The sequence below is a fragment of the Lemur catta genome, chromosome 6 (genome assembly GCF_020740605.2).
Source record: "Lemur catta isolate mLemCat1 chromosome 6, mLemCat1.pri, whole genome shotgun sequence".
In the NCBI taxonomy this organism is placed as follows: domain Eukaryota; kingdom Metazoa; phylum Chordata; class Mammalia; order Primates; family Lemuridae; genus Lemur; species Lemur catta.
This window is the reverse complement of record NC_059133.1, coordinates 96,794,315-96,820,387: the sequence shown is the minus strand read 5'-3', so window position 1 is coordinate 96,820,387 and position 26,073 is coordinate 96,794,315. Positions and strand designations below refer to the sequence as shown.

General features: G+C 37.3%; 1 long non-coding RNA gene across 6 annotated transcripts; it reads left to right on the top strand.

The window, feature by feature from the left end:
• The first annotated feature begins 1,904 nt into the window (after nt 1-1,904).
• On the top strand, nt 1,905-25,771 carry LOC123640167. Of its 6 annotated transcripts, XR_006735892.1 has the most exons (5): nt 1,905-1,990; nt 7,690-7,816; nt 8,759-8,853; nt 19,595-19,757; nt 22,732-22,750. It is a non-coding gene; the product is annotated as an uncharacterized LOC123640167 (long non-coding RNA). The 6 variants fall into 6 exon arrangements; XR_006735890.1 differs by lacking the exons at nt 19,595-19,757; nt 22,732-22,750 and adding an exon at nt 25,247-25,771; XR_006735887.1 differs by lacking the exon at nt 19,595-19,757 and having other exon boundaries at nt 22,732-22,769.
• The last annotated feature ends 302 nt before the right edge of the window (nt 25,772-26,073 follow it).

The window sequence follows — 26,073 nt, the reverse complement described above, 5'->3', positions numbered from 1 at the left end:
AAGAAGTCATTTCTACTTAAGCTAACTTCATCATTGTATTTGATCTCATAATATATACTGTCACTTTTTTTTAAAGCTAGCAATGATTTTGCAAAGTGCACATGGAAAAAGAAATATATAAGAATAGCCAAAATCCCTGAGAAAGAGATACAGTGAGGGTTTCGAGTTCTATAAGAAATTAGAACACATAAAATATTCTATAATTAAAGCAGTGTGGTATTGATACAAAAATAGGCAACAGACAGGGATAGTACAAAATTCAGAAATCTAACAAAGTGCATAAGATCAATCATGCTACAAAAATTACAGAGGAAGAGTCTTTATTAATTCTTGGTATTTTGGAACTGGATATTCCTATAAAAAGGGTAAAAATTGATTTATTTTTATATGCTATGGTAAGATAAAGAACAAATAAATGAGAAATGTGAATGGTGAAGTATTGAAAACATATAAGTAGTAGAAAAAATTGGTAAGGCCGGGCGCAGTGGCTCACATCTGTAATCCTAGCCCTCTGGGAGGCCGAGGCGGGTGGATCGCTCGAGGTCAGGAGTTCGAGACCAGCTTGAGCAAGACCCCGTCTCTACTAAAAATAGAAATAAATTATCTGGACAACTAAAAATATGTATAGAAAAAATTAGCCAGGCATGGTGGCGCATGTCTGTAGTCCCAGCTACTCGGGAGGCTGAGGCAGGAGGATCGCTGAAGCCCAGGAGTTTGAGGTTGCTGTGAGCTAGGCTGACGCCACGGCACTCACTCTAGCCCAGGCAACAAAGTGAGACTCTGTCTCAAAAAAAAAAAAAAAAAAAAGTATAAGAACTAATATATGCAGAGGATATAATACAATTAGAAAACAGCTATTTTGCAGCCCTACTGAAATAAATGAAATTAGAAAATACTAACTAATAAATACTAAACAGTTATATGAAAATAACAGGCAGACATTCTCTGGATGACTGATCAACCTTAATATAAACAAAAGTGTGAAAACCAGACATGGGCATCCAGTTGTGCTGTCTGAACTGGAATGTTCTGGAAGCATAAAATACAGAGTGACTTTGAAAGATTTAGTACCAAAAAAAGTTTTCATTAATAGTATTTTGGATATATTGGGTTCAATAAATTATGACAATAAATTCACGCATTATTTTCTTCTATGTTCATATGAGAAAATTTAAAGTGACACATGTGGCTCATATTTAGAAATCGCTGCCTCAGAGGATTGTCTCTTTTCAAAACTCAGGTTGTGGCGGAGCTGTGGTTCACACCTGTAATCCTAGCACTCTGGGAGGCCGCGGTGGGAGGATGGATTGAGGTCAGCAGTTCGAGACCAGCCTGAGCAAGGGCGAGACTGGTCTCTACTAAAAATAGAAAAATTAGCTGTGTGGTGGCACACACCTATAATCCCAACTACTCCGAGGCTGAGGCAGGAGGATCGCTTGAGCCCAGGAGCTGGAGGTTGCTGTGAGCTAGGCTGACCTTATGGCACTCTAACCCAGGCAACAGCCAGACTCTGTCTCAAAAACAAAACAAAACAAAAAAAACACCTCAGGCTGACCCGTTAGAGACCACAGGCCATGAAGGTTATGAAATGTGAAATTTAAAAATAATTGTCATTCCATTGTTTCCGATTTTGAATATTGCATATATTATTCACAGGAGGATATAACCTTATATACAAGGCTAAATGCAAATGTCCCCCAAGCGGCACCAAATCTTGGCGCACAGAGGGAAGTCCTGACGCAGCCCTGAGTATGTGGGATCTCATCAGCACTCTAAGGGGTGGGACCTGGGGCCTTATCCAATCAGAGGCGCTGATGTGGTGACTATCCAATCAGGCGCCGCAGAGAGGCGGAGGGTGCGGCCTTCCATGACCCGGCGGGGCCTTTATCTCTTGTTCCCGCGTGTCCGCCAAGCTCGGCTCTGTCTCCACTGTTCTTTCTCCTCTGCTCCGGGAGGCTCAGTGATTGCCACAGCCTCTGTCACCCTGCAGGTACTCGCAGGTCCACAAGGAGGACGCTAGGACACTGCGGAAGCCGAGAAATAGTGGTAGTGCGGGGCCGGGTGTCCCCAGTTTGGGAGGGTGCTGGATGGAATCGGCCAGAACTGGATGTGGGGACCTGGGCCTCCCCGCGGTCAGCTCCGGAGTCTGTGGACACAGGTCGGTGCTGGCGCAGCTCGGCCTTAAGTCTCCTCCGGCCACAGGGGTGGGGTAGGCGGGAGCCGGACGAGACAGTAACACGGCTTTTTCCGTGCCTATGCGGTGACTAAGCTCGCGGGGAGCCTTGCCTGGGCAGCTGTGCGCGCACAGCCCCGCGTCTCCCCCAGGTTGTGCAGGGATGACGGGAGGGTCCTCAGGGAAGAATCCCCACTAGGTGTACGGGGTTCCTGCATGGGAGCAGCTGTGAACTATGCGGTTCTCTGTCCCTCCTTTCTCCTGTTAAAAATTAAACTGAGGAACGCTAAAACGTAAGTAAACAGCGAATCATGAATGGGGAAGCTCCCAGCCATGGTTTGTGGTTTGGGGGTTCACCGTAGGTGCCTGAAGGCAAGGCTTTCATAAGGTGCATGAGGAAGCAAACCAAATAAAATAATTGATTGGGTACAGTTATATTGTCGCCTTATTTGGCCTATCCAGGTGGAAATTTCCTGGTTATTGTAATCAGAAGTTTAGGACTAAATTTTGTTTCCGTTTAAGCTAATAATTTACAAGAAATGCAATTTTGGTTTTGTATTTTTTATTACATAGGAACCCAGGGCACTAGAGTCACTTCAGTCTAATTGCCTTTTATTTAATTATTTTAATACTCACAGGAGGACTGGTTTTCCCTGCATTTTCCAAAGTTATGGCAAGCAGGCTCTCAAATTCTCCACCCCATTTCTCCCTCCTGACCCCAAAGAGTCAGCCTGAGTCTCTTCTGACTGGATTACTACGGGGATCTTAGCATAGGCTCACTGAGAGCCCTCTCACCAGCACCTGGGTGACTTTGAGACATTTAGGATGTCCTTTCAGACAGGGTCTACTTGCCCTTTTGTCTCAGAGAAAGAGGAATGTATGTGTCATCCAGGTATTGTTTTATTCCTCATAGAATCTGTGGTTGGTACCCAGATGGGAATTGTTCCAGTTTCCTGGTACTTGGATGAAGAACAAGGAGGAGGTCTGAAGATACAAACTGATAGATAAACCAATTGTTTCCATTTCATATGGCTATGAGGAGAACAAGTGAAGTAGTCACGGTCCCTACCATCCATGAACTTTTAACTAGAGCAAATGGATAAATGGCTACATCGTATGGTCAGTACAAAGAGGGGAAATGTACAGGACACTCTGGCTTCATCTAGGCCACTTCCCTCATGTTGTGTGAATTCTGATGTCACTACATGAAGGGCTATTTATGGAAAAAAGTTATCATTTTTTGCTTTTACCTTGCTAAGAATAAATATTTAGCTTCTAATATAATTGTCCTAGAAACCCTAAGGATTTTAGTTAAATTGCTTATTTTTGTATGTTATAAAATGAACAAGGAAGTGACTACAATAGATTACAATTCTACAAACTCTGGGAGTCCAGTTTTGGACAATTCTACAAACTCTACAATTTTGTACAATTCTACAAACTCTGGGAAAGCTCAGGAAAGACAGACCTGGAAATACCCCATTGACATAGAGATGAGAGGCCCAGGGCTTGCTTTCTGCCCCAGCCCTGCCCTTATCCAGCTTCTTCTGAGGCCATATCTAGGTCTGGCCCTACCTTGGAATCTCCCCTGCACCCATGAAATTGATTAAAGGAGATCACAGTTTTGGTTGGCTGCTGCTGCTACCTCTCTAGAACTTGTGCTCACAATTTCCTGAAAGGAAAATGCAGAAAATGGGAACAAAAAGAAAACTATGTATTTGGGGGACTTAATTTCTTCTTTATTAAAACAAGTGCTTCTAGAGACATCCCACTAAGCAGCCTGCTTTCCATTCCTGCAGATGCAGTAGCTGCTCCACAAGTCAGAAGAAAGTAATTATAAATAGAACAATGAAAAAAATCCCTCTGAACTAAACTTTCTTTATGTCCCTCCCATCTGTCTATATTTAGATATTCTTTTTTTCTTTTTTCATTTGTCTTTGAATGCCAGGATAGCTTTTTTTTTTTTTTTATGCAGGGTCTCACTTTTTCACCCAAGCTGGAGTTCAGTAGGACCATCATAGCTTATTGCAGCCCTAAACTCTTGAGCTCAAGAGATCCTCCTGCATCAGCCTTCTGAGTAGCTGGTATAACAAGTACCAACCACCACAACTAGCTAATTTTTTAATTTTTGGTAGAAATGAGGTCACACCACATTGCCCTGGCGGTTCGCAAACTCTTGGCCTGAAGCAATTTTCCCATCGTGGTCTCCCAAAGTGCTAGAATTACAGGTGTGAGCCACAGGACCCAACCTATATTTAGTTTTTATTCCAGAGTTTTTCATTTTAAAATTAATGGTAGAAAAACAGAAAAAAAGAAATGGAAATTCTGGGCCCTTTATCCAAATCCTGGGAATCATGCCAATCTTGGTACCCAATTTCCAGGCTGCTGTGAGGAATAACTAACACACTGTAAGATTCCCAAAAAGAGCACCATAGCATACTTGTGAGCACATAGTACATGCTCAATAAATGTTGCATTAATGCATACATACATGACATTTTCCAAATGAAGCTTTACTCGGACATTGCTACTGTCTCCAGCCTCTATAAACTTTAAAGGACCAGCAAAGAATGTCATGCTTCAGGATGGTGATTGGTAATTTTCACTTTGGACCAAAAGTATTTGTGTTTTGGTAGGTTTTGGGGCGTAAGGAACTCTGTGCTGTGCCTGTTGTCTTTAGCTGAGTGCTACTGATAACAGGTCTGGGGGAGCAACATCAGCATTAACTGAGAATTTCTTATAGAAGCCAATTAATGAACCCCTTCCAAACTTACAGAATCACACTACTTAGATTACGTCCAGAATACTGAATGATTTATATGCTCGTTCAAGCCTGAGAGACAATGTGTAGGTAAGTGGTTCTCAGTCCAGTCTTCCCATTAGAATCACAGAGCCAGTTTGAAGAGACGCCATCATCTGCCCTCCCCACAGACTCTATTCTGGGTGGGAGTATCCATGTGGTTTTAATTAAGTGTCCCACATTATCATAAAGAAACCCAGAGTCAAGCATGAGGGGTCCCAGGTACATTCATGAGAGTTGAGTTCAGACTTTGTTCCAAAGTGAGGTCACAGGACCTGCTCTGCTTGGGTCTCATAGGGCTGCATCAGTATGTCACATACACTGCTTGCTGCAGCACAAATTGCTGGTGTCCGGGGAAGGGGAAATCACTGAAGGGTGGGAAAGGAAACACTCACATTTTGGTCTTCTAGGAACTCATTGTTCCTGAATTTCTCCTGTGACAATTTTCTGCACTTCAAAGCCCTTCCTCTGCTTATGAGTGTGGTGGTAGCAGGTGAAGGGGTTTTGCTGAGACCTTTAAAGGCATATTCTCAGGATACAGGTGTGATTTGTCCAGACAATCTCGAAAAAAATCCCATGGAAGGAAGAGAATGAGGAAGAAATGGCTGTTCTTAGGTGAATGTGTCCCAGTTCAAGGTCTGTGTCCACTTTTCCTCCTGAAATGTCACATGTTTAGAACTTGGAAACATTTTCATCTCAACTTCTGATGTTCCTGCCTAACATGTTTATTTCAACTAATTTTTCCTTTTTTTTTTTTCTTTTTTTGAGACAGAGTCTCACTCTGCCAGCCAGGCTAGAGTGCCATGGCCTCAGCCTAGCTCACAGCAACCTCCAACTTCTGGATTCAAGTGATTCTCCTGCCTCAGCCTGCCTAGTAGCTGGGACTACAGGTGCACACCACCACATTTGGCTATTTTTTTCTGTTTTTAGTAAAGACACGGTCTCACTCTTGCTCAGGCTAGTCTTGAACTCTTGACCTGAAGGGATCCTCCCCTCTCAGCCTTCCAGAGTGCTAGGATTACAGGCATGAGCCACCAAGCCTGGTCTCAACTACTTTTTAAATCTTAATGTAGTCAAGAGGCTCCAGAAATCCCTTCTCCCCTATCTACCGGAGCCTTGTCTCCATTCTCTTCATCCAGGCTTCTTGCATGCTATGATCAAGTCTCACTGAGTGTATGAGCTGCAATATTAAAAATGTTCTATTTGTGACAGATGAGCATGGGAATATAAATTTATGGGATATGCAAGATTCTTATGGGGGATGGGGTTGGGTCCTTATGTATCAGTGAGGAAGGGAAACATGGACTGTTTAGGTTCCATCTGAATACTCCATTTGCTTTTGCAGAACAGAATTAAGAAAATGCACATTTAAAGAGGATGACTTTAATTTCCCAGAATAGCTCAGAAAGTTCTGAAAAAGAATAATTAGAAGAGGTTTACTTCCTAGGATTCTAAAGAAAGACTATTTAAATACACTATTAGAGATTACAGAACCTGAGAGGTATCTAAAGTTTGAATTTTGCATAAAATTGATGTTTCTTCATGATTAAATTCAGGTTATAATTTACTTTTTGTGGCAAATAATCTCACAACAGTGATGTTGTGTCCTCCTGTGCATCATCGCCTTATACCAATTTTTCCGTTACAGTTGATGTTAATTTGATTCACTTAAAGTATTTTCTGACAGATTTTTCCATGTTGGAGTTAATTACTTTTCTTTTCATTATTAATAAGTACCTTGGGGAGATTTACCAACTGATGTACATAAACCATCACATTTAATCTGGAAGCTCTTTTTTCTCTTTTGATTCTCTTATAGCTTGCTTTGGGAAATGGTAGCTCTCATTTTTGTTTACTGGACAGATGAACTTGGATAAACACAGGCTTTTCCACCTACTCAATGTTTGACAAAATATTCTTGGTCCAGAGCACTGGCATCACTGCTGAGCTTGTTAGAAATTCAGAAACTGGCTTGGCATGATGGCTTAAACCTGTAATCCTAGCACTCTGGGAGGCCAAGGTGGGAGGATCGCTTGAGCTCAGGCATTTAAGATCAGCTTGAGCAAGAGTGAGAGTGAGACCCCATCTCTAGTAAAAAATTGAAAAAAATTAGCCAAGCCTGGTGGCACATGCCTGTAATCCCAGCTACTGTGGGGGCTGAGGCAGGAGGATTTCTTGGGCCCAGGAGTTTAAGCTTGCAGTGAGTTATGATGACACCATTGCACTCTAGCCAGGGTGACAGAGTGAAACTCTGTCTCCAAAAAAGAAAAAAAGAAATTCAGAAACTGAAGCTTCACCCCAGATCTCCTGATCAGAATCTGCATTTCAACAAAATCTCTAGTTCATTATTATACACATCAAATTTTGAGAGATACCTTTCAAAATCCTGCAAAATATACATAACTTATTCTGTGTAATGTAAATACAGCAGTCAAAATGTGCATGCTTGTGTTGGTTCCCTTAATTTTATAATTTATTATACACGAAAGTCTAATAGTTACACTGGTTTTGTGGATGGTTTGCCATGCTTTTTTTTCAGAGCTATTATATTTCTTCAGAGAATACACTAGAGAATATTAATGTGTTAAAAATGATCTTACTGGGCAATTGCAGTCAGTCATTTAGTCAGAACCAGTTCTCTTCACTCTGTCTTTTCACCTTGAGTCAAAGAACTCTGTCCATGGCCACTTTTTAAATATGTTTTTTTTTTCCTCAGGAACCACTGACATTCAGGGATATGGCCTCAGAATTCTCTCCAGAGGAGTGGACATGCCTAGATTCTACTCAGAGCACTTTGTATAGGGATGTGATGTTAGAAAACTACAGAAACCTGATCTCTCTGGGTGAATATAACTTCAATGCACAATTCCTCTTCCACACTAAGGGTTTCATTTATTTCCTTTATAAAGTGTTCTCTGGAAACTGTTGCTTTGCATGAACTAGTTTCTGGGTTTTTTTATTGTGTGGTTTTTTTGTTTGTTTGTTTGTTTGTTTTTATGAAGGGTGATAGGGATTGTGAGGAGGGGTGCTCAGTTTTCTTTCTGGTTGTTTTTTTTTTTGTTTTTTTTTTTTGAGACAGAGACTCACTCAGTGGTGTCATTGTAGCTTACTGGAAACTCCAACTGCTGGGCTCTAAGCGATCCTTCTGCCTCAGCCTCCTGTGTACCAGGGACTACAGGCCTGCACCACAACTCATGGCTGTTTTTTTGTTCTTGTTGATGTTGTTTTTAATTTCTTTTTGGTAGTGTTGGGGTCTCAGTCTTGCTCAAGCTGGTCTCAAACTCCTGAGCTCGAGCAGTCGTCCCACTTCAGCCTCCTAGAGTGCTGGGACTACAGGCGTGAGCCTCCATGCCCAGCCTGCATGGACATGTTTCTGAGGCTTCCTTTCAAGGAAAACTTTGGGATTTTTTGGTGTAGGAAAGAAAATATTCAAGATGTTTTACATAGACCTTAACCTTCCCATTTCTATAGGTTATGCATTCTTTACTCTAAAATAGTGGTAATTCTATTAATAGAAATTTAGTAGCATAATATGTTGTTGCCCACCCCTTAATATCCAACTTTTATCACACATTTTTGATTCAGCAGTACTGGGTGGTGGAGATAATGACCCACAAATTTAAAATACTTCCAAAACATTGGAAAGGTTCTGTCAGGAAACATTATTTTAGAATTAGCTTTTTTCAAATTTTCTATAATGGTCTCTCTTCTGTAATGAGTACAGTACTTGGTGGTAATTGAAGAACAGCACTAAGAGTCATGTTAATTTTTTTCTAATAAAACAGGTCTTGCTGTGTCTAACCCAGACCTGATCATCTGTCTGGAGTAGAGGAAAGAGCCCTGGAATGTGAAGACACACGAGAAAGTAGCCAAACCCCAGGTAGGTGGAAGTAAATGAAGCAATTGATTTATGTTAGGCCCAGCAGTAAAGGAGGAAGCCAGACTTTAAAATATTTTTCAGCAAGTTCTGCTGCAGTGGAAATGGTTTCTGAGAAGCCTGGGTTTCTTTCTCTTGCTCCCACATAGGGGCATCTTCTGTGTCATGCTCCAGCATTCTCTAAGGACTCTACTTCCTCTTCAGTGATCTTCCTTTGCATTGCCAGTGAGAGCCAAAGTCCTCTTTATGGTTTATAAAGGACTGTATGATCTGAGTGCTCTTCTATTGCTTTGGGAGACATGAGAATACTGTGCATATTTTTGAGAAATTCTACATTAAACCATTTTTAAAGTTCCATTTTTGTGGAATTTAAAAATAATTTTTGTGTTATGTCCGAAATGTGTGAGAGTAGTGGCGACGTTGTGATTTGGTTTGAAAATCCCCAGACCAGCACAAGCAGCTGTTGCATGCTTTCTGCTTTATGAGTATTATGATTTCCAATCCTATGGGGGTTCAAATGGGATTTTACAGAGGCTCATTCTCGGTAATTTTATCAGAACACTAAGCATCTCCCCCCAAAAAAAAAAAAAAAACCAATGTTATTTTATTTCAAAATTTAATGATTTTAATATTAACTGAGTTGGTAATTTATACTTTATATGCCCAAATTCCTCAACTGTAATATAGTGTAATGTGTCTACTCCCTACTTTTCTTAATGTCATTGGGCAGCTTAGAATATTTGAGCATATATTAAACTTCTTACCTTATTTTTAATAGCTATTACTATTTTATAATTTTCTTTTGTTTAATATAAAGTTTACTGAGACTGTGCCATTCTTATATTTATGACATGTGTGTAAATATATATATGTATCTGTGTCTATCATCAATTTTTTAAAAATAAAAATTGTATAACTATTAATATATATATGTATATATATTTTTTTTGAGACAGTCTGGCTCTGCTGCCCAGGCTAGAGTGCCATGGCATCAGCCTAGCTCACAGCAATCTCAAACTCCCAGGCTCAAGCCATCCTCCTGCCTCAGCCTCCCGAGTAGCTGGGACTACAGGTGTGCGCCACCACGCCTGGCTAATTTTTTTTCTATTTTTAGTTGCCCAGCTAATTTCTTTCTATTTTTAGTAGAGATGGGGTCTCGCTCTTGCTGAGGCTGGTCTCAAACTCCTGACCTCAAGGGATCCTTCCCACCTCAGCCTCTCAGAGTGCTAGGATTACAGGCATGAGCCACCATGCCTGGCCTGTATAACTACATCTTTGTTGTGTAGAATATAATAATTTGATATGTACACGTTGTGAAATGATTAATACAATCAAATTAATGAACATACCTATCACCTTACATTGTTAACCTTTTTTAATAGTTAGAATCTTAAAGTCTACTGTCTTTGCAAATTTTAAACATGCAAAAACATTATTAACTATAGTCATCAAGATATACATTAGATCCCCAAAACTTTTCATCTTATAACTGAAAGTTTATACCCTTTGAAGAACATTACCCCACTTTCCCAGCCTCCAGGCCCTGGCAACCACTTTTGTATTGCTACTTCTATGAGTTCAATGTTTTTAGATTTACAAGATAAGTGAGATCATGCAGTATTTTTCTTTCTGTGCCTGGCTTATTTAATTTAGCATTATGTCCTCCAGGTTTATCTATGACGTTGAATGACAGGATTTTATTATTTCATGTTTGAATAATACTGTATTGTTAATATATACCATATTTTTTTATCCATTCAGTATTTACAAATGTTTAGTTTGTTTTCCTATCTTGGCAATTGTGAATAATACTGCAGTGAACACAGGGGTGCAGCTATTTCTTCAAGATACTTATTTCCTATGGTTATAGACAGAAGTAGCATTGCCAGATATTACGTACATTAGGTTTTTTTTTGGGGTGGGGGGAACTACCACACAGTTTTTTTTTAACGATTCTGACAGTTTACAACTCAGCAATAGTGCACAGATTTTAGTTTTCTCCACACCCTTAAAAACACTCTCTCTCTTTTTTTTTAAGTTTTTTTTTTTTTTGTATTAACTATACTAACAGGTATGAAGTGATATCTCATTATGGTTTTGATTTGTAGTTGCCTGGTGATTGATCATGTTTTGCACCTTTTCATATACCTGTTGACCATTTCTATGTCTTCATTGGAAAAAATATCTATTCAGTCTTTTCCTTATTTTCCAGTTGGATTTTTATTGTTTTCTGCCTTTAACTTGTATGCATTTCTTAGATATTTTGAATATTAACTTCTTAACAGATCTATGGTTTGCAAATATTTTCTTCATCCTGTAGGTTTTCTTATTTTGTTTCATTTGCTATGCAGAGCTTTTTATTATAGTTTGATGCAGTCCAACTATATTTGCCTTTGTTGCCATACTTTTGCTGTTGTATCCAAAAAAATCATTGCCAATACCAATATCAAGGAAATGTTTTACATGTTTTCTTTTAAAATTTTTAAGGATTCATGTCTTCCATTTTAGCCTTTGTTTTATTTTTAATTAATTTTTGAGTATGGTGTAGAAAAATGGTCTAATTTTATTATTTTGCTTGTGGGTATCCAGTTTTTCCAAGTATTGAAGAAACTATACTTTCTGCATTGTGCATTCTTGGTGCCCTAGTCAAAGATTAGTTGCCCTTATATGCATAGGTTTATTTCTCGGTTCTCTATTCTGTTCCAGTGGTCTTTGTGTTAGTTTTATGCATCCTGTCTTTATTACTAGAGTTTAGAAACATAATTTGAAACCAGAAAGTATGATACCACAGCTTTGTTCTATTCCTCAAGAATCCTTGGGCTATTCAAAGTCTCTTGCAGTTTCATATAAATTTTAGAATTGTATTTTCTGTTACTGTAAAATATGCCCTTAGAATTTTGATAGGAATCCAGTTTAATTTACAGATTGCTTTGGATAATATGAAACTTTAGCAATATTTATGCTTCCAATCCAAAAACACAGGAAATTTTTATATTTACTTGTATCTTCAATTTTTTCATCAGTATCTTAATATTTTTCATTGTAAAGATCTTTCATTTCCTTGGCTAAATTTATTGCTAAGCAATTTATTAATATTATTTTGATGCTATTGTAAATGAGATTGTTTTTTATTAGTTTCATGTGAGTGTATGGAAACACAAGTGATATTTGTTTGCTAATTTAATATTTTACAAAATTACTGAGTACATTTATTAGTTTAAGCTGTTTTGGTATACTGTTTATGGATTTCTATATATAAGATCATTCCATCTACGAACAGGAACTTCTTTCTTTTCAATTTAGATGGTTTTTTTCTCTTTTTTCTTTCTTTCTTTCTTTTTTTTTTTTTTTTTTTGCCACATTGTTCTTTTTAGGCCTTTTAGTGTTATGTGAAAATGGAAGTGCTGAAAATAGGCACAATAACTTTGCATGGGTATCTGTAAATTTAAAGGAGCAGACACCTCTTCTAGTTTATATAAACTGGTTTCAGCAGGTAAAGATCTTGTCTTTTGGGGGACCAAGGCTAATGGGATCCCTGCTGGGTTTGCTGTGGGGAGGGATTGTGTTTGGGTCACAGTGCTGCTACTGGATTTGCTGAGGGGTATGCCTTTAGTAGGCCTATGACCAGGGTCTCCGGTGGTTGTGAATCCTATCTTATTCCTGGGCAGACTGAATTGCCTTCAGGACTTTCCTCTGTTGGGCAGACACTAGGGAAGGGTTCTGCATTTGGGTCCACATACAGTGAGCCTGATATCAAGGGTGTTGGCGAGTGTGGTTCCCATGGAGTACCTGGGAGAGTTACTCCAGGTCACTGGTAGGCCTCTAGGTGGGCAGAACTGGCCATGAACTGTGGCTAAGAGGGCTGGAACTGAGTCACAGAACTGCTTCAGAGACCACAGTAAAGTCCAAGGTCTGCAGGCCTGCCTCCATGCCCTTAAATGGGCATCTCCCTTCAGATCTCTGGATTTGCAGGACCACTCTGGATGTGCTGGGATATGTTGGAGACAGTTACGGTGTCACTTCATAATTCTCTATGAGACCAAGTTGGGTGGGCTATATTCACAGCTGTAGGCAAGACCAGGGTCCTCAAGATTGTCACCTATATGAGTGCTTGTTTTCTCAAAATAATCCTTCTTGGTCTTGTGTCTAGTAGGGTTTCGTAACCTCTTTCCTGAATCCCAAAGCTCTCATAAAGGACTTCCTTTGAGACAGGGTCATCTCATTTTATCACCCAGGCTGGTCTCAAACTTCTGGGTTGAAGCGATCTTCCTGACTAAGCTTCCTGAATAGCTGGGATTACAGACATGAGCTATGGTGGCTGACTGTCTTATAAAGGCACTTTTGTTCATGGATGGCTACCAAATTAATTATTTCTGTGGAAGGATATATAAGCAGAACTCCGACCATCTTGCTGATGTCATTCTCCCTATGCATGTTCCCTTTCTATTTTGTTCTGTTTCAAATTTGTTCGTAATTTTAGATTCAAACATTCAAAACGATATGCTAGAATTTATACAACATACAAGGATAAATTAATTAATAGGTACCCCATATTTATTATAATGTTCACTTGTAAATTTATGTTTATAGCAGGCAAAAAGGAATCATTAGTATTTCCATTTATTTTCCTCAACCTACTATGATAATATAATTTATTCCTAAATGTTTATTTTCCATGTCAGTGACTCTTCATATTTTGAAAAAATTGTATTTTTTCTTTATTCAGAAATGTAAGGTTTTTCTCTCCTTCTTAAGGCTCGATTACAGCTTTTTCATTTTGTGTAGTCATAGTATCAATATATTAACATAATAAAATGTTATCTTTGGTGCCATTTAAGTGCTTATGCATTAAAATATTCTCATTAGAACCTTTTATTAATGAGTGTAGTGCATTTTATGTGAAATTGTATTGCCATACACCGCGTGCCAATAATTCAAAATACCTGCTCTAAATGGATAAATAGTCATAGTTGAACCTTGTAGTTATCTAAAAAAAATTTTTTTTAAATTTTACTTTAATGTTGCATACAGGATTTTATGGGTAAGTATTTCTATTCTCATTTTGTAATTCTATATTACTGTGTTTCTTTTTAGGTTAGGTTTCTTAACATCAGTTTATTGTGTGTTTGGTTTTACCTATGTATTATAATGTTGGATTACAATTTGCAATTCTATATACACTTGAAGTCAATGTGGGGTTTAATCAAAATATTAATGAGGCATATGAATATCACAGTTAAATCATATATGTGTCTTTGTCTCTATAAATATTACCCAAAGTTCATTTATGGTTCATCTTGTATATTTCTTTTCTTGGCTAGTTTTCAATGGTTTTTTTATCCTATCTAGTTGAATAGTCATGAAAATCGTTTTAATTTCACCATGTGTTTAATGATGAATCTATTTTTGTGTGTGTGTGAGAGAAACACTTGTAATTTGAAAGTAAATTTTGGAAAGTTTATAATCTGTATCTCCTTTAGTTATTCTTTTTTAAAACATTTTTATTATTAAAACAATAGATAAAATTTATTATCTTAAATCTTTTTAAGTGTACATTTTAGTAGTGTTAAGTATATTCACTACTATTGTTATACAAAAGATCTCTAGAACTTTTATATCATTCAATACTAAAACTCAGTACCCATTAAGTAAAAACTCCCCATTTTACCCTTTCTCCAGCCCAGGACAAACACCATTCTACTTTCTTTTTCTTGCATCCAAGTAGTAACTTGGCCTAACCCTGCCTAGCTTCCAAGATCAGGCAAGATCAGGTGCATTCAGGGTGGTGTGGCCATAGACCTAATTTCTTTTTCTGTGAGTTGACTACTTAAGCTATTTTATGTAAGTGGAATTCTACACTATCAATTACTTTGTTACCAGCTTATTTCAGTTAACATAACATTCTCGAGGCTTATCCTCATCATACAATGTGACAAGATTTGCCTTTTTAAGGCAAAATCATATTTCATTGTATGTATATGCCAAATTTTCTTTAACTGTTCCTCACTCAATGAACATCCGGGCTGGGCATCGTCGCTCACGCCTATAATCCTAGCACTCTGGGAGGCCGAGATGGGTGGATCATTTGAGCTCAGGAGTTTGAGACCAGCCTGAGCAAGAGCCAGACCCCATTTCTACTAAAAATAGAAAGAAATTATATGGACATCTAAAAATATATATAGAAAAAATTAGCTGGACATGGTGGCACACGCCTGTAATCCCAGCTACTCAGGAAGCTGAGGCAGTAGGATCACTTGAGCCCGTGAGTTTGAGGTTGCTGTGAGCTAGGCTCATGCCACGGCACTCTAGCCTGGGCAACAGAATGAGACTCTGTCTCTAAAAAAAAAAAAATGGACATCTGGATTCCCTTTTTCTTTTAACTTTGTGATTAATGCTGCAAAAATATGAATGTGTGAAGAATATCTCTTCTAGTTCTTACCTTGCATACTTCAGATATATATCCAGAAGTGGAATTGCTGTATCATAGGAGAATTCCATTTATCTAAAAATTAATTTTGAGCATTTTTTCAATTGCTTGTTGACTATGTATCTTTAGAGAAATGTCAGTTCAATCCTTTGTCCATTTTTAATCAACTTACTTTTTGTTGTTGAGTTTCAGGAATTTATGAATTTTTGATACTACTATCAAATATATAATATGGAAATATTTTCTCCCATTTTAAGGGTGGCATTTCACTCTACTAAATGTTTCCTTTGATATGCAGAAAAATTGAAATTGTATGTAGTCCCATTTTTCTGTTCTTTTCTTTGTTACTTATATATCTTTTCACTACTTTTTAATTTTCAGTTATTATGGATACAGAGTCATTGTATATCTTTATAGGGTACATGTGATATTTTGATACAGACATACAATTTGCATTAATCAAATCAGGATAATTTGGGCACAAACATTTCAGGCATTTATGTTGCTTATACATTTGATGTCATATCCAAAATAGCAGTGCTAAGACCAATGCCATGATCTTTCTTGTGTATTTATTCTGAATTTTGTTAGTTATATTTCTTGTGTTTAATTATTTAATCCATTTACAAAATTTATTGTATATAATACAGAGGAAGCCTCCAACTTTATTTTGTCTATATAGATATTTAACTTTTTAACATGATTTATTTAAGAGACTCTTTTTTTTCACTGTGTAGTCATGACAGCCTTGTGAAAGATCATTTTATCATATATACAAGGGTTTATTCCTGGGCTTTCTATTCTTTTCCATTATCTATTTGTGCCAGTATGACATTGTTTTCATTTTTGTAACTTTATAATGTGTCCTGAAGTCATAAAGTGCAATGCCTCTTTGTTATTCTCTTTCCAGGGGTATTTGGCTGGTCATAATTTCTAAACAGATTTTAGATTTTTTTTTTTTTTTTTTTTTTTTTTGAGACAGAATCTCGCTCTGTTGCCCAGGCTAAAGTGCCGAGGCTTCAGCCTAGCTCACAGCAACCTCAAACTCCTGGGCTCAAGTGATCCTCCTGCCCCAGCCTTCCAAGTAGCTGGGACTACAGGTGCATGCCACCATGCCTGGATAATTTTTGTTTTTATTTTTAGTTGGCCAGCTAATATTTTCTATTTTTAGTAGGGATAGGGTCTGAGTCTTGGCCAGATTGGTCTCAAACTCCTGCCCTCAAACCATCCTCCCACCTCGGCCTCTCAGAGTGCTAGGATTACAGGCGTGAGCCACCATGCCCAGCCTAAATTTTTTTATATTTCTAAAAAGGGCACCCTTGGGATTTTGACAGAGATTACATTGAAATTATACCTCACTGTGGATAGTATTCACATCTTAACAATATTAAATCACCTTATGCTTGTGCAAGAATATGTTCAAAAGTGTATTTAATTTTCACATACTTTTGCATTTCCTAATTTTCCTTCTGCTTTTGATTTCTAGTTTCATTCCAATTTGGGTAGAAAAGATACATTGTATGATTTTAGTCTTAAATTTGATAAGACTTGTTATGTGTCTTAACAGAATGTACCATGTGTAATTGAGAATATTATGTTTCTGCTGCTTTTTACTGAAGAGTTCTGTATATGTCTATTCAACCTAGTATATAATATTGTATAAGTTTTCTGTTTTCTTATCGATCTTCTACCTGATTTTTTTATTTATTAATGAAAGTGGAGTGTTACATTCTACAGTTATTGTGTTGCTATATATTTCTTGCTTTTTTTCTGTTGATATTTGCTTGCTATACTTAGGAGCCCTGGTGTTATAGTTATATATACTTATGCATGTATACATATATTTATTTATGTATATTTATAAGTGTTATAGATTTCTGGGAAATGGACCCATGTTACCATTATATAACATCAATTTTTGTGACAGGTTTTTATTTAAAGTGTATACCCTACCTAAATGTAGTTATTGTTTGCATGGGGTATATGATTTTCATCTTGTTACTTTCAGCCTGTTTTAATCCTTAGGGCTAAAGAGACTTTGTTATAGACAGCATATTGCAAGATCTTGTTTGTTCTTAATCCATTGAGCTATTTTATTTCTTTTCATTAAAGAGTTTAATCTATTTATATTTAAAATACTTCCTGAATGAACTAAAGTTATTATTACTATTCTGTTTATTTTTTTCTGTTTCTTGTGGTGTTCCACATTTCATCTTTATACCTTCATTTTTGTTTTATTGACTTTCTAGTGACATGCCTTGATTCCTTTCACCTTTCCTTTTGCATAGCTTCTATATGAATTATCTTTGTAATCACTTTGAGAAATGGAGAGTATATAAAACACCTTAAAGTATAACAATATATTTTAATCATATAACTTTTAATAACATCAACTTCAGTGGAATATGAGAATTGCCTCTTTACATTCCCACTTTATTATTAATGTCGCAAATAATAAATTTTTATATTGTATATCTATTAACAGATTTATGCAAACTTATGTTTTCTTTCTAGATTCTATAGCAGAATTTTGGAGGGTTTGGCACCATCATTTTGATAGTAGAGAATTTTAATTGTGTGTATATATTTACTTTTAACACAGAGCTTTATGTTTCCATCTGGTTGTATGATGCTGTCCGTCATCACTTCGTTTTTTAACATAATAGACTTCCTTTAGAATTTCTTGTCAGGCTATTGTAGTGGTGATGAACACCCTTAGATTTTGATTATCTTGCAAAGTCTTTATTTTTCCCTTATTTTTGAAGTAAAATTTTCCCAGATCAAGCATTCTTGGCTTGTAGTATTTTTTTATTTCATCATTTGGAAATTTCTCAGCCATTTTTTTCTTCCAATAATCTCTTTTCTACTTTCTCCCTATAGTCTTCTAAGACTCCTTTCATAAATATGCTGGTCTACTTGATGACGTATAATAAGTTCCATACTCCATCTTCACTTTTCTCCTTTTTTTTAAAGTTTTTTTTCCATGCCTCAATATTTATAAATGATATGTCTTCAACTTTCTGATTATTTCTTCTGTTTTATTAAGTCTGCTGTTGTGTCTTTCTAGTGAATTTTTCAACTTCGTTATTGTATTCTTCAGCTCCACAATTTCTGTTAAGTTCATTTTTTATAATTTTTATTTCTTTGTTGGTATTATTTTCTTCAGGCATCATTATTCTTATTTTGTTGTCCATCTCTATTCTATTTTTCTCACAGATCATGTTTTAGATGACTATTTTGAATTCTTTGCCAGATAACAAAAATCTCCATTTCTTGAGGCTCAGTTTCTGAAGATTTGTTTTTTCCTTCAATTAGGGCATGTTTCCTACCCTCTCTGTATGTTCTGTAATCTTTTGACATGATTGGGAGTATATAAGACCTATCTAATCTAGTGTTTACAGACTAACCTATGACAGGGGCATATGGACAGCAGTCAGCAGGCTAAACATTCTAGGCGCTTCACAAACATGTTCTTGGAGATCTCGTCTTATAATGGGTGTGTATTTTCCGTGTAAAGAGATGTCCGTCTACTTTTCTTTTAGATTCTGTAATGTTTTTCTTCCACAGTTGACTATCCACAGTAAAGCAGTTTCTCTAGTGCTGTTACAAGCATTCACTTTTTTCCTCATCAGTCACAAACCCTCATTCACATTACTCCTTAATTTCCTCCAGCAGCCCATGTTTGAGGAGACAGAATGTAGTCATCAGGCAGCCCCCCCAAAAGCCAAAACTTTTAACATATATTCCGCTGTCCTAGTTCTCTCCTGAAGGAGATGATGGGAGGCAGGCATTTTTCCTGAGCCCTATTGCTGTTCTGGGAAGGAAGATGAGGAGCTGTTGTGGACAGTTCCTAAGCCAGACATGGTTACTGTCTGAGCAAATAAAAGATCTTTGGAACATGAAAAGAGATGAGAGAAGAGTCATATACCCTGATAGGAGGGACTAAATGAGCAGATAACACATGTGAGAGGCCGAAGATCAAGGTGGAAGCCAGAGTTTAAATTGTGGTTTGGGAAGCTCTCTGTGCCAATGGAATTGCTATTTCAAAAGCCTAGGTTTATTTCTCTTATTATTACAGAGGGAACTTCCTTACCTGCATTTATTAGGCTCTTAAATCCTCTAAGGATTCTCTTGTCTCTCAAATGATCTTTCAGTAAGTTCCAGGTGACATTAAAAGTTTTTCTCTTATTCTGCAAGAGGGTCTGCATGATCTGACTGCTCTTCTATTGCTTTTGACAGTCTGGGGAAATCTGTGCACATTTGGGGACCTTTATGTTAAGCCATTTTCAAGCTCTGTTTGTGCCTCATTCATTTCAGAACTGTGTGAGACATTGAGATTTGGTTTAGAAATTCCAGGAATACCAGGGACAGATGTTGATGTTTTCCTGCTTCATGACTGCTAGTCCTATGGGGGCTTCAAAGATGATCCTACAGAAAATGTGACTGAGAAATTTCATCAGAGCACAAAGCATAACATTAAGTATGCAAAAATTTCATTGTCTGCATCACTTTAATTGTATTATTAGTAGGAAAAATTAGAAATTTAAACTATATGCCAAATAACTCTACTGTAGAACACTTTACATGCTGTAGTCACATAGAATTCTCAATGAAACTAACACCACTGGGAAACTTAGAACATTGACCAGCATATAGTGAATTCCCAATTTTTACCTTATTTCCTAATAACCATTATTTTACAATTGTCTTGTTTACTACTTCTTTACTGGGATAGTATCTTATGTGTTTTCACCTTCTTGTCATATGCCAAATTTGTCTGTACTTTCATCTTCACAAGGTCTAAAATAACATGTTTACATATTTATGTTATATAAAAAGTGAATTAAATAATTAGTATGTACCCCACATTTATTAAACAGTTTGGTTTGTATGTTTAAGTTTACTGCATGCAAAATCATTAGTTTTTTATTCCCTTTAGTCAACCTTTATCTGAATGATAGTGTAATTTATTCCTAATTGTTTATTTTACATATCAGTGTTTCATACCATATTGATCTCATTTAACTCTCAACTTATTTGATGATATTCCATCATTGCATCCACATTCCATCATTATGTAAAGGAGTATGATCACTTTTTGCTCAGTGCTATGAGAGGTCCCTCTCTGTTTTGTGGGCATAATTTATATACTTTTTATGGAAGGGAAAGAAACTGAAATGTAAAATCCTGAAGAAAATTTAATTGGAGAGGCTCTTCTTGGTTGACTTATAACAGTATTGTAAGTGGTACATGAGTTAACTAACTATTCAGAGTAATAATCTCTTCTGTATTATAGTAAGAAAGCAACATTTTGAATTTTAGAAATAAATTATTTCACCAATGGCACAGGAAGGTGATAAAATAGAGTCGGTTTTACAATGCTTTGTTTTAAAGTATGTGTGAATTTAATTTGTTTTAATAAATAAAACAGTTTTTAATGTATGAAAAGTTTTGTGCATTGAATGAAATGTTATCCTATCAGCAATGTTAATCTATCTCAACTTACTTAAGGTGAAAGGTAACAAATGGTCACAATATAAGATTGAATAAAATGGTGACATGACATTGCTAGTGATTTTTATTTCCCAGTAGCTTTAAACTTCAAATAATTTGGAGAATATTTTTCCTATCAGCTATGTTTTTCTTCTTTTTAGAGTGAGATTATGAAGTATTTGTCTTTCTGTGCCTGGGTTATTTCAATTAACATAATGTTCTCCAGGTTCATCTATGTGATCAAAAGTCAGAAAATTTTCTTGTGTTTTATGGCTGAATAAATAGTTTTCCATTGTGTACATATGCCACATTTTCCTCAGCCATTCTTTTTTTTTTTTTTTTTTTTAAATAGAGTCTTGCTCTGTTGCTCAGGCTAGACTGCCATGGCATCAGCCTAACTCACAGCAACCTCAAACTCCTGGGCTCAAGCAATCCTTCTGCCTCAGCCTCTCGAGTAGCTGGGACTACAGGCATGCGCCACCGTGCCTGGCTAATTTTTTCTATATATTTTTAGCTGTCCAGATCATTTCTTTCTATTTTTTAGTAGAGACGGGGTCTCGCTCTTGCTCAGGCTGGTCTTGAACTCCTGACCTTGAGTGATCCTCCCGCCTCGGCCTCCCAGAGTGCTAGGATTACAGGCGTGAGCCACTGCGCCCGGCCTCCTCAGCCATTCTTTTGATAATGGACACTTAGGTTAAATCCATACTTTGGTTATTGTGAATAGTGCTGCAGCAAAAATGGAAGTGCAGATGTCTTTTCACCTTACTTATTTCATTTTAAAAATACATCTAATAGTGTGTGAAAGGACAGTGGGTCTTGTGAGCAAAATAAATCAGCTCTCTGCTGGCTCTCTACTATCTCCCTGGTCTCGCCCTCCCTCTCCACCTTGCTGACAGGCTACCTACAGGGACTCTGTATCACAAACATCTGAAAGGAGTCCAGGAGACAAAAAGGAACTGTAAAGGTTTTTACACTTGCTAGACCTATTGACTGAAACTGTCATTTAGCATCTGTTTCTGTAGCCTGGAGTAGTACCTGAGAAGTTCCTGGATGACAGCATGGGGGACAATCTCCAGACACCAAACCCAAACCCAGCCCAAAATCATATCTTGAGGGCAAGGTCACTTTATCCTTAAAATAAAGGGAAGGGATGCAGGAGTTTCACACACAGTAGATTCCGTTATCTGCTTGCAGTTAAGATGAGAAGGAGCAAATGGAAGAATTCACAACAACTAACTGTTTTTCTCTTTGTCCCCATAAAAGCAGAAAGCCACTTGGCCTGGCTGCTAGCATCTCCCTTCTCTTTCTTTGGGATGCCACGCTGTCTCCCTGCTCCCACCCCCAACCCCCTTTCTCTTTCTCTCTGTCTCTCTCTATCTCTCTCTGTCTCTCTCTCTCTCTCTCTCTCTCTCTCTCTCTCTCTCTCTCTCTCTCTCTCTCTCATTCTCTCTGTCCTTCTAAAGGATAAAATAAATTTTACTTTTATATACCTCAATCTCTGTGTGAGAATCTTTCTCCACCTATGTCGTGAGCACCTATTAGGTTTTCCACCCTAACAGTATGATTACTGGATTATATGCTAGTTATATTTTTTAGTCTTGGGAAGTTTCCATAGTGTCTTCCATAATGCCTGTGGTAATTTATGCTGACACCAACAGTGTGCAAGCATTCTCTTTTTCCACATCTTTTCCAGCTCTTGCTATCATTTGCCTTTTTAACAATATTTATGCTAACAGGAATGAATTGATATCATAGTGGTTTTGACTTACCTTTCCCTGACAATAGTTGATGTTGAATTTTTTTTAGATATCTTTTGGCAATTTGTCTTTTTTGAGAAATCTGTATTTAGGTATTTCGCCTGTTTTTAATGGTTTTTTGTATAGTTTTTGAGTTTCTTATATATGTTAGATAGTAAGCCCTTGTCGGATGTATAATTTGCAAATATTTTCTACCATTCATAGGTTGTTTCACCATTTTGTTGATTTTATCTCATGCTGTGGAAAAGTTTTTTAGTTTTAAAGTAAGTACGTTTGTCTATTTTTACTTTTATTGCCTTGGATGTTAGGTTAAATCCAAAAAAATCATTGCCCAGCCCAATGCCAGGGAGTTTTCACCCTATGTTTTCTTATAGTAGTTTCAGAGTTTCAGGTCTTGGGTACTTTTCCAAACTGGAAACAACCCAAATCTACATTAGTAATAGAAATAAAAAATAAAATAGGCTATATATCTTTTCATAAAGGATGTTATACCTATATAACAATTAAATACAGCCACATTAATTATATGGTATAAAAACTTGCAAACCTAATTAAATTATACTGACATAAAAGAATGTATTATGTATAATTTCACTAAAACAGTTTAAGAGAAGCAAAATGAATTTAGCAGTTAGAATATTGTTGCCACTGGGGAAGAAAGGACCGTGATTTGGGATGAGAATATAAGGGGGCTCATGAAAGGTTTCTAACGTTCTATTTCTAGTAAGAATTGGTTACTCTGTGTATTCCTATCAAATAATTCATTATTATATACAGGTTGAGTATGTCTTATCCAAAATGATTGGGACATGATTTTTTGAATTTTGGAACATGTATGTGTATATAAAATGAGATATTGTGGAGATGGGACCCATGTCTAAATATAAAATTTATATACACACACACTTTATACACATAACCTGAAAATAATTTTGTAAATAATTTTTATTTTTTATTTGCATGAAACATTTACATATACTGAACCATCAGAAAGCAAAGGTGTCAGTATCTCTACCACCCATATAGACAATCTGTGCTTTTGTGGCATCATGCCTAACTGAATTTATATGCTACTGATAAGCAATCATTTTCTTATGCTTATTCACACATAAGTAGTTAACAGTAAAACAGTGGACATACCATTAATACAATGAAAAAATAATGTGTTCAAGGTAACTAATCAGCACAATAGCATCACCAGAATACCCGTATCACATGTTGAACAACAGCATCAACAAATAATGGCAGGCTGAGCGCGGTGGCTCACGCCTGTAATCCTAGCACTCTGGGAGGCCGAGGCGGGAGGATCGCTCAAGGTCAGGAGTTCAAGACCAGCCTGAGCAAGAGCGAGACCCCCGTCTCTACTAAAAATAGAAAGAAATGATCTGGACAACTAAAAATATGTAGAAAAAATTAGCCGGGCATGGTGGCGCGCATGCCTGTAGTCCCAGCTACTCGGGAGGCTGAGGCAGAAGGATTGCTTGAGTCCTGTGTGAAACTCCACTCATGGTGTCATGTCAGCACTCAAAAACTTTAGCTTTTCAAACATTTCAAAGTTTTGGTTTAGGAAGCTCCACCTGTCCTTATCATTGCCATATTTTTAAGTACGCATGCTAGGCTTCAACACACAAATGTAATTGGTTGGATCCAGAACTTTTTTCTGATTAGTTTTTGTGTTAAATTATTTGACAGACACTAAGCTAAGGGCAAAGTTAAATAGATATTAATAGGCAACTTAGCCTAATCAGATGCTCTAAACTCCTGGAATTGACAAATGACAACAACCAACTGCAAGCTTGTCCAAAGAGTGGGAATGTGTTCTGGGGGACGAAGGTGAAATGAGGTGTCAACATGAGTGGATGAGACATTTGCCCCTGGTCATGCACTGGAAGTTTGGGTGAGGTTGGGACATGTGGGGACAGAAGTATCCCAGCAGAGGCAGCAGCATGAGGGAGGGTAGGCACATGGGGGGCTTATTCAGGATGAGCAGTGAGTTTGTTGGACCAACGAGACTCAAGGTGGGAAGCAGAGAGTGGGTTCTCTGTGATCATCTAGGGACTGTGGTAGATCTGGTGGGGGCTGCAGAGTTAGTGGGGCACTTTTGAACCAGAAGGTGGGTAGGTAAAAGCAGTATTTTAGGAGGATTATGGGACAGTTGTGATTAGAGTGAATAGAACTCAGTATGTCACATAAATCAGACTTTTGGTAACAATTCCATTCAAGCCTTGAGACCTTCCTCCTCTGTTAAACTTAGAGAGGGATGGTCTCCTTCAGAGATGCTTTCAACTGCTTACTTGCAGGCAACACTACCATGTGCTATCTCCCAGCACAAGTTGGTTTGAACCAGAGCAAATAAAATAGGGTAAATTTTCTTGCTCACCATGGCACAATGTTTTACCTCATATTTTCTACTAGTTTTTAGAACATTTAGTGTGTTGTTCTGGATGCTCCAAACACCCCCAAACTATTTTCTTGTGCAGATAACAAATTGACATTGATGGAAAGGATTGAATATGTTACTATACCTCAAGTGGAGTGCTCCTCTTAAGGCTGTCTCCCCTGGGCATGACCTTAGAGACCATGGGTGTCCTGCTGCAGTTGAACCTGGACCTTGGAAAGATCTAAGTGGGCCTTCCCAGCCCACAGTAGTCACCCAATTATCAAGGCCATAGTAAAGCTGTTCCTCCCTTCACTTCTTTCACCCTTTGTCATTTTGCAGGTATTGAGAGTCCTGGAACTGGGTTCAAAGCTGTGGTTCAAATCCCAGATGACACTTTGTGCATGTTAACTTCATAAAGGAGAGCTTGGAAGAGTGAAGCATAAACAATAATACTTTATTATTCGTCAGCCCTAAAGTCTCTCCTGAATTTGTATCCTGTGTGGCAGAGAGAGCCAAACTCCCCAAGAGTTCAATCCTTGCCCCAGATTTGTTTACTTTTGCTTGGTTGCCCCTCCTGTCTTTGTTTCATTTAAAATAATAATAATAAAAGAACAGGTGAAGTGGAGACTCCCAAGAAAAGGGTCCCACCAACTCCCTAGGACTGGCACTGTGGGCTCAAGTAGGTTTTCAAAGCTCTAGGTCAGAATTAAAAACAGCATTCACACAAGTTTTTTGGACACTCATTTTCCTTCTTTTTTTTTTTTTTTTGAGAATATGTTATTTTAATGTTTCTCCTTCCATTGGTTCATATGATGCAGGTATGAGGCAAATGTTAGCATGCTTTCTTAAGGTTTAAACATAACCTGTTGTATTTCAGTGTTTGGAGAGTTTGACAGAGAAAGACATCTGTGTGCTGATATTTAGCATAAGGTACTAGAATTAGATTTTTTCCTCCATTTTACCTGAATATGCATAATAGTGCAATCCTGCATAAATCCCAAGTGTAAAAATACTTTCTTTAACATACATACATCAAAAACTGTTTTCTTTCACTGAATGGAACAATTTGACAAAGAATCACATTTGTAAGCTAATATTGAGACTTTTTAAAATTTATTTCTCTGTTAATTGGTTCATATTATTCATATTTACATATGCAGCTATAA